This window comes from Leptonychotes weddellii, chromosome 16 (assembly GCF_054177405.1).
Source record: "Leptonychotes weddellii isolate Sample4059 chromosome 16, ASM5417740v2, whole genome shotgun sequence".
Lineage (NCBI taxonomy): Eukaryota > Metazoa > Chordata > Mammalia > Carnivora > Phocidae > Leptonychotes > Leptonychotes weddellii.
Genome location: NC_138384.1, coordinates 28,452,029 through 28,465,864, shown reverse-complemented (window position 1 = coordinate 28,465,864; position 13,836 = coordinate 28,452,029). Strand labels below are relative to the sequence as shown.

Genomic DNA, 13,836 nt, shown 5'->3' with positions numbered 1-13,836 from the left:
AGAACTGTCAGCTGGCATGGATGTTAATATCGCAGTAATGGAGTCGTCTTCGGTTTTTCAAGATAGTTACATGGTGAGAAATGCAGACAGATTAATGGCACTCTGCCCTCATATGTGCAGTAAGAACCGTCCTGCCAAGTCGACAAGAACCTCAAGCACGGGGCCTCTAAAGTGAGTTTGATCTGAGGGCAACCAGGCTCAAAGAGCTTTTCTTCTTCTAAACTCTGTCAACATCATTGAAAAACATGGCCTGGCATTTCCCTCAATCTCATTCACCACAACCTAGTTGGATCTTTTCATTCCCCTCTGGTAATAGGTATGAGTATATCTGAAATGACATTTTTATTTGTATCACCAATCCTTGAGATAGCATGGAATTTAGTTTTCTCCTACACTAACCTCCCATTAATCTGTTTTGTGGCAACTTACTCAGTCTCATTCCTACTCCCCTCTGTCATGCCTTTATCATCCCAAGAGTAGTCTTCTCAACAAGAGGCAGTTTTGTCCCTCCCCAGGGGACATTTGGCAATGATGGGAAAAGTTTTTGACTATCATGACCTGAAGAAGAGTGAGCAGGTGCAGCCCAGTGCTATTGGCACCTGGTGGATAAAGGCCAACGATGTTGCTAAACACCCTACAATATACAAGATGTTCCCTATCTCCCACCAAAGCATATGACCTAAGAAGTCAATAATATCAAAGTTAGGAACCCTGATCTAGAGGCCGGCAAAACAAGATCATATTGCCAAAGTATCTTGGCAGCTAGACTTTCACATGTGCTCAGGAAGCAGAAGTGAGATCCATGAGACCACAGTTGTAAGGTTCTCCTGCAAACTCACTGACCGAAGTGTTTCATTCTTCTGCCACTGTGGGGCTCTGGTTCTAGTCTCTGATCCCTAGATTCTGAGTGGCAAGTGTGAGCAGTATCAAGGTTTCCACTGGAAGTATCCCATGTGTGACTGGGTTTTTCTCTTGGCTTATTTGCTCCTACTTGCAGAGCATTCAATTTTGTTTCTCTGGCCCTCCTAGACATTCTTGTAAGTGACTTCATGGCCTATAATAAATCCTTTTCTGCTTAAGCTAGTTAGAGTGCATTATTTGGTCTGCAATTAAGGATCCTAAGTAATACAGTAAGTGATTATAGGCAATCAATCTTCAAGAAGATGGGAATGTGAGATTGATTATAGTTAGAAATCAATGCAGATTTAGTTAGCATTAGATGGCGGAACTCTTGTAGGCCTTGGAGGACGAAGTGGCTGCTTCTATATGGGAAGTGGATTGGTATGGGGGATTAAAAATGGTCACAAATTTTTTTGTCACTCATCCTTCTGTTCCCTCCCTTTCCCTTGAACATAGGCCATCCCTGTTACTTTATTCAATGAATAGAAATATAACAAAAATAATCATGTGAACTTCAGAGACTGGGCCTTAGATCTGCAGTGTCTGCCTTTATCTCTTAGAACACTCCCTTTTGGGATTCAGCCACCATGCTGTGGGGAAGCCCAAGCAACCATGAAGACAGGCTACAGGGAGGAGAACCAAGATATCCTTAGCTGACAACCCCAGCCAAATCTCCAACCAACATCCAGCATCAACTACCAACCATTTTTGTCATGTGTTGAGTGTCCCAGGCCCTGTTGACCCTCCCATGTTTGTCATCTCACCAGTCACTGCTAAATACCTCAATCCACAAAATGGTAAGAGATAACGACTGCATTATTGTTTTAAGTCACTAAGAGTTGAAGTGGTTTGTTACACGGTAATAGATAACCAAAATAATTGGCTACTTCCAACTGTACTGGCAAGCTTAAAAAATAAAATGACAAGGTGAAGATTTAAATTCTCTATTCAAGACATAGTCAGAGAATCAGAGTTTCTATGACTGCCCTAAAAGAAGGTGGCCATAAAAATAAGATGCCGAGTCTAATCCTATGGGCTGCTCAAAATTCAACACAGGTTGAATAAACAGCTTCATTGGATCTCTTGTGTACATGTTAGAACACTGACTAGGAAAGAATAGGATGTTGAGAATAAAAATGGTGACATTTGAGAGGATTTGAATGATTCTGAGGACATCTGACCTTCTAAATCTGTCTGTTGCCAATGGAAGCAGCCCTTCTTTATCTGTTGAAGCTGGCCCTGCCCACTGGAACAACCAATAAAGACATCATCTAAGGTAGTTATCATCACAGAAATACCAATTATCCCCTTGCCTAATGTACTACCTCTCAGTGGCTCCAGGCCTAAAACTGAAGTCAGATCTTAACATGCCCTGGGGCATCAGTTACAGAGTAAAACCATAAAAGAAGGGGCACATGCAAAGAACTACAAGATTTTGCTGAAGTATGTCAGCAAAACTTGGGGAACATATGTGAGAAGATTGTAGATTAAAGAGAGAGTAATATAATTCTGAATGAAGCTGAATTTAGTGCTATGACTTTATGTACCAGAGATTCTAAAATCAATGGGTTCACAAGTCTCTTTTCTGGTTATTGTGGCAGGGGGTACCATGAACGGCAAAGTCTCCCATGACACCCAGTACAAGGCAGTGTGGGAATTCCTGCACGGGAACCAGGACAAGTGCCCAAAGTTTTTGGAAATGGGGGAGCTGCAGATCAGCTTGGGGAACTATGACCTTCAGAAGGACAAATGCTTCTTGGGCACCATCAGGCTTAAGTCCACTCCCTGCCCCAAGTTCTTCATATGTGTTTTGGGGGACCAGCAGCGCTGTGATGAGGCCAGAGCTGTGGATATTCCCCGCATGGACATTGAGGCACTGAAGAAACTCAACAAGAATAAAAAATTATTTAAAAAGCTGGCCAAGAAATATGTTGCCTTTTTGGCTTCAGAATCCCATGATCAAGCAGATCCCATGACTACTGGGCTCAGGCCTGAATAAGGCTGACAAGTTCCCTTCCTTGCTGACCCACAATGAAAACATGGTGGCCAAAGTGGATGAAGGGAAGTCCACGATCAAATTCCAGATGAAGAAGGTGTTATGTCTGGCAGTGGCCGTTGGCCAGATGAAGATGACGGATGATGAGCTCAGGGACCACATCCACTTAGCTGTTAATTTCCTGGTGTCATTGCTCAAGAAGAATTGGCAGAACATCCAGGCTTTATACATCAAGAGCACCATGGGCAACTCCCAGTGCCTGTCCAAAGCACAGCTTAATAAATCCTATGTTACCATTACCTGTCTGTCTGTGACTAGGGAGAGGGAGGTGCTTTGTGAGCTGACATTGCATGCCAATGCACTGTGCTGAGGACTGCAATTTCTGGCACTCAGTGATGGGTAGTCATTTTCTCCACACTGCAAACCAAGAAATGGATTCTAGCTACCTTCAAAACCGTACAGTCTTATTTAGATCTCTTGGATACTTAAAACATGGGACAGTAGGTCTGCTAACCAGGACTAAAGCTTTTCTGATAACCCTGAGAAGGGCAGAGTGGACCTTCACATTGAAGACATTGACCCAGCCCTTGGCAGTGTGCTTAACCTATGGTCTGAAGTTGCTTCCCTTTAAGCCAGGTTCTTTCCACAGGCTTTCTGTTTTGTTGCATCCCTCTAAATTGTGCCTTTGGACTCTGGGTCTATAGGGATCACAAGGAATGTTCCAAATGGAGATTGGGTTCCTAGATTATTCAGAAGGGAGTGGTCCACAATCCTGAGAAATTGATCTAGTATTTGCTTGTCTGACCCCATACTGAATACCCTATGTTCAGGGTAGCAATTTGCTGTGTGAGATGTTTAGGAAAACACAAGTAGGAGATCTGTACAATATTGTAATTCATCTACCCTGTTTTCTAGGGGAGTTTAGCAAATGGGTAGAATTAGGCTGTGGAAACTTACAGGCCCTTTGTCCCCAGGTGGGTTCTGCCCCCTTCCTGACCTGAGGCACTTCCCTGTTGGAGTTCTTGCCTCCAGCACCGAGTACTGGAAAGTTGGTTTTGGTGTGGTAGGAAATACCTGTGATTTAACCTTTAATTTGGATCTGCTTCATTTAACTTTGGTAAAGTAACTAGTTTATCCCTCCATCTTTTAATACAGCTGAAAGTCTACTTTAAACCATAAATAAAAATGTTGCACCTTCTCAAAACAAGCTTGAACCAGGAAAAATACAAGGTTTTCACCAAAGTAATAAATAAATAACATTTTAAAAAAATAAATAAAATCAATGGGTTCACCCAGGCAGCTGGGAGTGCTTCTAAATGGTTGATAGAAATCTTGACTCAGGGCACCTGGGTGGCTCAGTTGGTTAAGCATCTGCCTTCGGCTCAGGTCATGATCTCAGGGTCCTGGGATGGAGCCCCACGTCGGGCTCCCTGCTCAGCGGGGAGCCTGCTTCTCCCTCTCCCTCTGTGATCTCTCTCTCTCACACACACACACACACACACACAAATAAATAAATTTAAAAAATTTTTAAAAAAATCTTGATGTTTAAAGAAAAGAAAGCTTGATTCAGTGATGGCATACTGTAACTAAAGTCAATATTCATGTAATTTCTTGGTATAATGTAGGGAGAAAAGAATGTTGGAGTAAATTTGTTATAATCCATTCACTCCCCACCTTTGAGAGGGTTCAAAAACACTCCCTTACCAAAGTATTGAGAAATACATTGATGAGAGGAGTGGCAGAGTCTTTGAAAAGCACTGGAGTGGCTGTACTCCAAGCTAGAAGAGAAAGTGCAAGATGCTGCCGTTGGAAAGGACTTTCTGATTTCAGTGGTGTTGATAGGCCCGCACAAGCACCAGAGGCAAGGTGAGCATGAATACTATAATAAGCCACGTAGTTGAAAAGACAATCAGTATGGTTTGATCTGTAAGGGTCTCTATCCTGCGGTCCTTAAGACAGCTAATCAAGGTCCAACTTGATCCATATGTTGAAAGACTCAATCTGGTAAAGAGAAGCTTGACTTGTATCAGTATGACAAAGAATCATGGTCTGATCCAATTCTGAGGCCTGAATCTCACAACTGACCCAGAATTCCTCGGGAAAAAAAAAAAAAGAGGAGAGAGAGAGAGAGAAACTTCGTACCCCCCAAGGAAAGAGTCTGCAATAATATCACAAGTGTGTGTTTCAAATCTCCCTCCTAATTTTCCCTAAAGGAAACTGTGGCCTTGTGCCGTTGTAATTATGCAGTGGGAAAAGGGACATATATAGACCTTTATGGCTTCATTAGACTGCATTATTCTGAGTTATCATTAATTCCTGGGACCTCACAACACAATTGTAGACCAAGGGTTGAAGTGGAGCTGATAGTAGAGTTTAGGCCTGAGCCATCTAACAAGTAGTTCAGCAGATACGTAAAACCATGTTGGTTATTTCCTTAGTTCCTGAGTTCAGTCAAAGGGAAGCTCCTGGAGCTTTCCTCCATATGAAAATAGTAAACCAAAACAATAATAATTCCTATAAGAATAAAAAGATTATTGCTACCAACCAAGTCTTGGAAAATCAACCCTATCACAATCCCATTTTGTTTGCCTATTTGATCTGTGCAGAAGATGGATGGATCTTGGAGAATTACAGTGGCTTATTCTAAGTTTAATTAGGTTTGACTTCAATTGCAGCTACTATTCCAGATGTAGTCTTCTCAGTGAGGCAAATCAATACAGCCTCTGGCACCTAGTGTGCAGATATTGATCCATCGAATGCATTTTTCTCTATCCCGATTAGCAGAAAATACCAAAAGTAATTATGAAGTAACCATAAAGCTGCCAACTTAGAGGGAGTTCAGAGCAAGAGAAGGTTCTCCAGCTAGCCCAGCTCAGCCAGTCGGCTTTTGTGATACCTCAGATCCAATGATGTTTGATTTGTAATTGATCAAGTTGCTCTATGAGGCTTGAGGAAAGAAGTGTTAGGAGAATCATAGTTGCAGACCTTCAAGATTGGTAGGAAAGCCATGCTCTTTTCTCCTTTTAGAAGCAGTTCTTTCTCAATGCACCTGAATGCCAAGAATCCATGAAAACTGAATTGTTCATCATGAAGTGGAAGTTGTCTGATCCACCAAGCCATAAATTCAGGCAGGCCCAGCATCAGTCCATCATCAAGGAGATATGATATAAACAGAATTAGGCTTGAGCAAATCTTTAAGATTTAAGTTATTTACCAGAGCCTCATAATCCAAGCATAGTTACTCCTTCCACACTGCAGTCCTAAAACTCCTGAGGATTTCTTATGATCAGTTGAATGAAGAGGAAAATCAAACCTGATTTCTGGTGCCAGTGAGAAATGGATGGCTGTGCCATTTCAGCCTCAATCAAGAATGGCCTTGAAGGACAATGCAGAAAGGGAGAATTTTCCAATAGGTAGGATTTTAAGCACTTAGCCTTGTGATGCAAGGTCCAGGAATTTGGAAAGAACAAGCTTAGATGATTGATAACAAGGTTTTAATGAAGGATGAGCAACTCCAAATGGGTTCAGCATAAGAGAGTAGTTGGTCCCATGTGAGTGCTCAGAAAAGGGCCTCACTGTGTAGGAAGTTCTCAATAAACATGTTGCAAATTACACCCCTGTGGATGTGTGTCAATCTCTTTCCAGACACTCTAGTGAATAGGTTCATGGACAATGTGGTCATGGTAGCAATGAAAGGGGTAATACACGGGTTTAATAACAAAATTAATTCTGGTTACCACCCTGTTCAGTGCACCAGAGTCTTAAATACTGCATCATTGTCTGAGGACCAGACTGCTATCTGGTAGCAACTGATTATACTGGAACCCTTCCTTTGTGAAGGGACAGAATTTGTCCTTACTAGAATTCTCTACAGGGTTTTATATTCCTTGTTCACTGTGTCTGACAGTCCCACCAGGCATGGAATCACTAAATGCTTTGTTTGAGATCATGGTATCACATAAAACACTGTCTCTTCATTTTATAGCAAAAGAAATATGGCAGTTTCTAATGTTCATAGGGTTTACTTATCTTTCCATGTACCCCATCATCCATAAATAGTTGGTCTTGCAAAATGATAGCATGACCTACTGGATTATCACCTATTGGAGACAATATCTTGAGAGACTAAATAACTATCCTGTAGCCTGTTCTATGCTCTGAGCAAATCAAAGACCGATATTATGGTGTCATTTCTCTTAAGGCCAGAATATAAGGGAGCAGGAAACATGAATGGAAGTGTGAGTGGCTCTGCTATCTCAACTAATAGTAAACTACCTGAAAAAGTATTCCCTTTTTATCTCCATGATTCTGGATTTTGCTGATTTAGGGGGTCTTCATACTCCAGGAGGAAATGCTTTCTTCCACAAAGGACACAATTGTTCCATTGAATATAAAGTTGAGACTCCCTACTGGCCACTTCATGTTCCTCAAAAGGAAGTGTTGGCTAAGATGATCAATCTTTGCCATGAAAAGGGTCTTTGCCACATAATGGATGTGAGGAAAAATAATAATAGGAGAACCCAAAAGTTCCTGGTGCTGCCTGTTTCAGTGATAAAAATTAATGAAAGATGCCAGAACCACCAAATCGGTAATACTACCAAAGGCTCAAACCCCTAGAAATGAATGACCCACCAGATGAACCCCAAGAAGATGGATGCTGACTGAAGCAAAGGGGATATGTACTGGGAGGTGGAAGAAAAGAGTCTTGAAAGTGAGTGCCTCCTTTCCCTTGGCACATCCCCAGCACTGGGTGATAATATACTTAAAATGTTTGCATTAAATCTTTTATTAGAAATGTTGCTGGGGGGCACCTGGGTGGCTCAGTCGTTAAGCGTCTGCCTTCGGCTCAGGTCATGATCCCAGGGTGCTGGGATCGAGCCCCGCATCGGGCTCCCTGCTCGGCGGGAAGCCTGCTTCTCCCTCTCCCATTCCTCCTGCTTGTGTTCCCTTTCTAGCTGTGTCTCTCTCTGTCAAATAAATAAATAAAATCTTTAAAAAAAAATAAAAGAAATGTTGCTGGAGGTGCCTGGCTGGGTCAGTCAGTAGAGCATGCAACTCTTGAACTTGTTACAAGTTCAAGCCCCACCTTAGGTGTGGAGCTTACTTTAAAAAAAAATGTTGCTGATTAGTAGTGAGGGTAAGCAACTTTTCATCTGCTTATTGGCCATTTGGATTCCCTCTTCTGTACATCTTCTATAAATAACTCTACTGAGCTGTCTTTTGTGATATAAAATGGGTGATGCACAAGTTAAATACTCTTTTAGGAAAATCTGCAACATATATAACATATTTGTGTATACACATATATATGACATCATATATATGATGGTTATTATCTATAATACTCCGTAATACTTTAAGAAGGTCTTTATGAGTCCAGACTTTTACCCTCAGACAATGGAACATGGCATGGAGAAGAATGAAAAAGCTGGTTGACTTGCTCAGAAGTCTATAACCACACCCCCACCCCACCCTGCACATAGACATAGCATACCTGGGAAGAATTGAGAGCCCAAAAAAAGTCCAGTGGAGAAGAGGAAGTTTTGTTCATTCCAAATGGGAAAACATAATGGAAAATGTGAACTAAAAACGATGAAAAGAAAAAACTGCGGCTTTAAATAATAATGAGTCAGGGCAGGGCTGTGATGCCCAGGCTTCGAGTCAAGGGCAGGGAGTGAAACAGCCTTATAAAGGTCGCCCTCCACCCACCTTTTCTGTGCCTCCCATGCTGTTCACCACTTTTAACCACGGTGGGGGTGTCTCATCAGCCACATCATGCAAAGGACCCGATCTTCACTCATGTGCTTTTCCACAACACACCTAAAAGGTAGAATGCCTCTGTGGTCCTCACAGCTGCCAGAAGACCAGAGTCCCAGGAGAAAAGGGTTGGGGATGACTCTGAGAGCCTGGTCTACTCCCTCCCACAGCTCCCAAGACTTGCAGGTTTCTTACCTCGTTCAGGTTGTTATATAACAACATGCTAATCTGAAAGAGAAGGATGATTTTACTGATCCACTCCCAATAGATCAGTATAGATGTTTCCTGCAATGATGAGTTGTTGACACATAAACAGATATTTAATTTGACAATATTTAATCTAACATTAAATATGGCAGAAAGTTAGAAACCAACAAGGACAATAGGTAGCATGTGGCCCCATACACACACTCCTTTTTCCTACATCAATAGCGGACATCACCAGTCAATCACAAAACTCTGCCCTTTTGAGCCTGGACATGGCTCTAAAATGTCCTTTATTCAATGCTCCTTAAAAACACATCCGAGTTGGCATGTGACTTAACACAACTTGCCTCCCTGACCAACCTTTATCTAGAGATGATAAAGGGACTGTTCAGAGGGGGAAATGAGTTGTCTGATAGCACAAAAGTAGTAAGCACCAGAACCAGGGAGGGTGGGGCAGGGAGAGGGTTGGAAAAGGACAAGAAATTCAATTTATTGAGTGCATTTGTGCCATGTTCATTGAGGCATTGTGCTTGCAGCTTTGCACATGTTATTTTGAAACAGAATTCAGGTCTTGTGAGTGTGCTAAATCACTTATTCTCTTGATCAGTGTCCTTTATGGACAATAGCACAGTGATACGTGACAAAGTGCCAAGATCATGGCTATAACTGTGGCCGTGGGCTAAGTGGCATTAACTAGGTCATGGGTGCAGTGTGATGAAAGCCACAGTCTTGCTATTCTTACCCCTATGCTCTAATCAGACACTTTCCTTTAGCATTATGACTTTGGATCTGTGCCCAGAAAGCATGGCACTCTTAAAGGCATCTGCCATGCCTTATCAGTTGACAACCTCAGCCGTGTACAAGAACCATTTGCTTGGCACAGAAAAACTCACTCCAGGACCACAGTGTATCACTGGCAGGTACTGAGCTTTCCAACCAGAGCCAAACACTACCCTTATCACAAAGGGAGCCAAGTACGAAAATGAGAAGCTCAGTGGCAACCTATCTCCTCTACCAAATATCATTTAACCCTCCCTGACACACCCCATTACTACCACCATCACCACCGACATTGGGCAAGATCATGGCCACTGATGATGGTGCTAAAGTCATCTGACTAATAGGCACTGTATTCTTTCACTGTTTCATAGACTTTAGTTAGCATTTGCCAGTTCCTTTGGGATCTCAGGGAGAATGATTTGGGGAAACAGATTCAACAGCACATATGCAAAAACTATATTTTCATATATTTTCATATAATGCCGTATGATCTTTGGAGTCAGACAGATGTGGGTTCATGTCCTGGCTCTGTCACTTAATTATGTGACGTCGGGTAAGTTACTTAACATCTCTGACCCTCAATTTCTTCAACTATAAAACAAAATGTGGACAATAGTGAGGTGATGAAGGTACAATATTTATCACAGTCCTTGGCACATAGTCAACTTTCAATAAATGTTTAATATTATTAAATGCTTTAATATTAAGAATAATAAGCAATGAGTAGCAATAATTCCTATTATAAGTCATCATCATCGTCATCACGATAATGGTAATAGATGCTTTTTAGCCCCCATTAATTGTGCCCACCACTTTTCTAACCCATTTTGACATTCTCCCAGATAAGACCTTCCACAGAAGGGCTTTTGTTTATGGCATTTCCCCAGTGAAAGTCCATCTATCCAGAAGATTTCATCTTCAAAACCAAGCGAAATGTCTCCTTCTTCCAGGAAGCTCACTCTCACCGCCTAAGAACCACCTTTTGTCTCCGACTTTCTCAACACGCTCATTGGCACTTCCGTCAGTCAGCGCGTAAGTATGACGGGCCTATATCGCACGAAACATAATCACCTCACACAGTGTTGCGCTTGGGTCTTTGCATTCTGTAGGTCCCTCCGTCTGTCACGTTTTCCCACCTGTCCTGCAACTTCACAGGATTGCCTCCTCCCCACTGTGCAGGTGTCAAGTCAAGTGCTGCCTTTGTCATTTTGTCTGCCAATCGCATCCTGCCCCTCCCCCCACTCTTCAATCTGTTTTCATCATTGGTTTACCCAATGTCCCATATTCCTCCTCTATGGGAGGATACACTCTATGAGAGCAGAAATATTGTCTTTCTTGTTCATTGCTGAATGCCTAACACCTAGAAAATTACCTAGGGGACGCCTGGGTGGCTCAGTCGGTTAAGCGTCTGCCTTCGGCTCAGGTCATGATCCCGGGGTCCTGGGATCGAGCCCCGCATCGGGCTCCCTGCTCCGCGGGGAGCCTGCTTCTCCCTCTGCCTCTGTCTCTCTCTCTGTCTCTCATGAATAAATAAATAAAATCTTTAAAAAAAAAAAAAAAAAGAAAATTACCTAGGACACAGTATGTCCTCAGTAAATATGGAATAAATAAGTGTTTCCTTTTTCCTCCAAAAATATTAGAAGCTTCAGGGCAACACCTTCTAAAGCAGATATTCCTTTTACAGTCAGCTTACTGAGCCCAATACAGTATTACTCAAGAATTGAATAAAATAGCTAGCAATACGGAAATTCAATGAGAAATAATATGAAAGTGTATGTCCGTCAGATCCTCACTAGATTATAAGCTTCTTGGGGGTAAAAGTCATCTCTTTTTCAATCTTGTGCTTCCTGCAGTGCCTAGCAAGCACCGTGAAATGCCCATATATAATAAGAGCTTTGCTATGTCAAATGGAATTGAATGGAATAGCACAAGCATCTGCAAAAATGTTCAAACACACACAGGGGCCAACAATAAAACTGCAAACTCATACCCGCTTCCTCTGCGGCATTGGCTCGGATCTTAGAAAAGCACTGTCTATAATTAGGCATTTTGTTCTTTTTATATCCAAGGGATGAGAAAGGAGCTCTTACTTTCTGGGTGGCTTGGGGAAGCAGAAAATAAACCCACTGTCTGAAACAGAAATGATGATCCTTCGATTCTTTCCATCTTGTCACCAGAACCCTGATTCAAGGTGCCAGTCTGCTTTTCCTCCTTCTTAAATGGACCCTCTTTCTGGTCAGAGCCTTGTCATACTTGAACAAATAGATGTCTTTCCACTGAAGGTGGCATTGATAACCAAAGATCAGACACATCTGGTGTCTAAGAAACATTATGTAACTGCTGTTGCCAATGACCTTCTTCTCATTAACCCCTATATAGTAATGAAGAGGAAGGTGGTAGCTACCTTGTATTGAGGGCCTATTATGTGGCCAGTTAAGTGAGTCACATGTGTTATGTCATGTAGTTTTTACAAAAACCCTGGTGGCTACATATCATCATCCTCATCATCATCATTATTTTACATATATTTTTTAAAAAGCAAAACCTGAGACTGGTAAAATCCGAGTATGACCTGTAATTTGGCTGATGGTGTGGCATTCATGTCTGTTTCCTGGTATTGATGGTTGAATCCAATCGAATCTATTGAACCTAATACATTATCATTGGAGGAAGCTGGGGGAAGCATGCTAGAGAGCTCTTTGTACCATTCCTATGACTTCTTGTGCATTGAAAACTTTTCAGATAAAATAGTGTTGTTTTCTTTTTCAATAAAGAAGAATCCTGGGACACAGGGAGGTTAAACAGCTTGCGCAGATCACAAAGTTTGTATATGAAGAGGTCAGTGCGAACCACTGTTCACATGGCTCTAGAGCCCAGGCCTTGACCATCAATTATACTGCTTATAAGTCATGCTTCTCAACTTCTCACCACGCCTCCTTTAGTGTCACATTGCCCTCCTCACCTTGGCCGCTGGGAAGCTCAGAGCTAAATGCTGCTGAACCATAGCATCTATTGACTGCTGTTCCTGGAATATCAATTTCATTCCTCTTATGTCAAATTCCTTCCAGCGTCCATCCACCATGGTCTTCCTTAGACTCATTTTATCACTTTTTAAAAATGTTGTGTCTTTGGTAGTTCCCTTAAATCCTTCTGGAAAAGATTCTGGGTTAAAAATAAGGTTATAAGGATCTTTCTCCTCAAACTCCTAGAACACTCTTCCACTCAAGTTTCTCAACCTAGAGATCAACTCGTACCACTCAGCCAGCATCCCGTAGTCCAGATGCTCAACTAGGAAGGCTCCCGAGGCACACAGTAAGATGCGAAACAATGGCTTCCGGCGGTAGAAGGTTGAAAGGCCGACCCTATCTTTATTTTGCTTTCTGAAAATTAAATACTTGGCAGGGGTTTCCTTGAGCTAATTAGCATCCCTTCCTAACATTTTAAGTAACTACTCATTTAGAGCAGTGAATGATTGCATTGAGATTAGAGTATAGGGAAAATCTTTCTATTGGGAATAATCTACTTATTTTGCTGTTTGTTTGAAGCAGAGATAAACAGAATTTTTTTTTTCCATCCTGACATGCCAGGCATAAGAGAGAACATGGTGATTAATGAAACTCTGCTTTTCACCAATAAATTTCTGACTTCAGATACAAGCTCATAGTTGTTGAGTTTCCTGGGAATTTTTTTTTTCCTTTCTTTCTTTCATTATTTTTTTTTAACCGATAGGAAAAAGAAAGTGGCACCATCCAGATTCTAGAGCTTATTTAAATCTGTTACATTGTGAATTATTTTTGGTTCTGAAAATGGTTTAGGTAATTTTTCATTGGTTCTCCTGGGAATGCCACTTTGTGCTCTGTTATTTATAATCTGCAGAAATTAATTATGCTGCTAATTAATAGCTTGCAAACAAATTATTGCTCAAGGAATTATTTATTCAGTTACGAAAACACAACTTCAGGCTTCTATGTAGATTCTTTCTGACAGCTCTTTTATTTCTTGCTTTTGTTTTTGAGTCTTTCTGCTCCCAAGGTTCAGTGCAGATCTGCTTGGAGGGGGTGACAATTAGTCAGGATCTCAGTAGCAGAAGCTGGGTCAGCTGCTCTACAAGGGGGAAGCAGACCGGCAAGAGGGTTGCCAAGCCTACGCCGTGTGCCCCTGGGGTTGATGAAGAAATTCCTTATGTGAGTGGTGGT

The 13,836-nt window shown here is 41.8% G+C and overlaps 1 pseudogene; it reads left to right on the top strand.

The window, feature by feature from the left end:
- Window positions 1–2,509: 2,509 nt before the first annotated feature.
- On the top strand, window positions 2,510–3,291 carry LOC102726716 (large ribosomal subunit protein uL1 pseudogene; annotated as a pseudogene).
- Window positions 3,292–13,836: the final 10,545 nt, after the last annotated feature.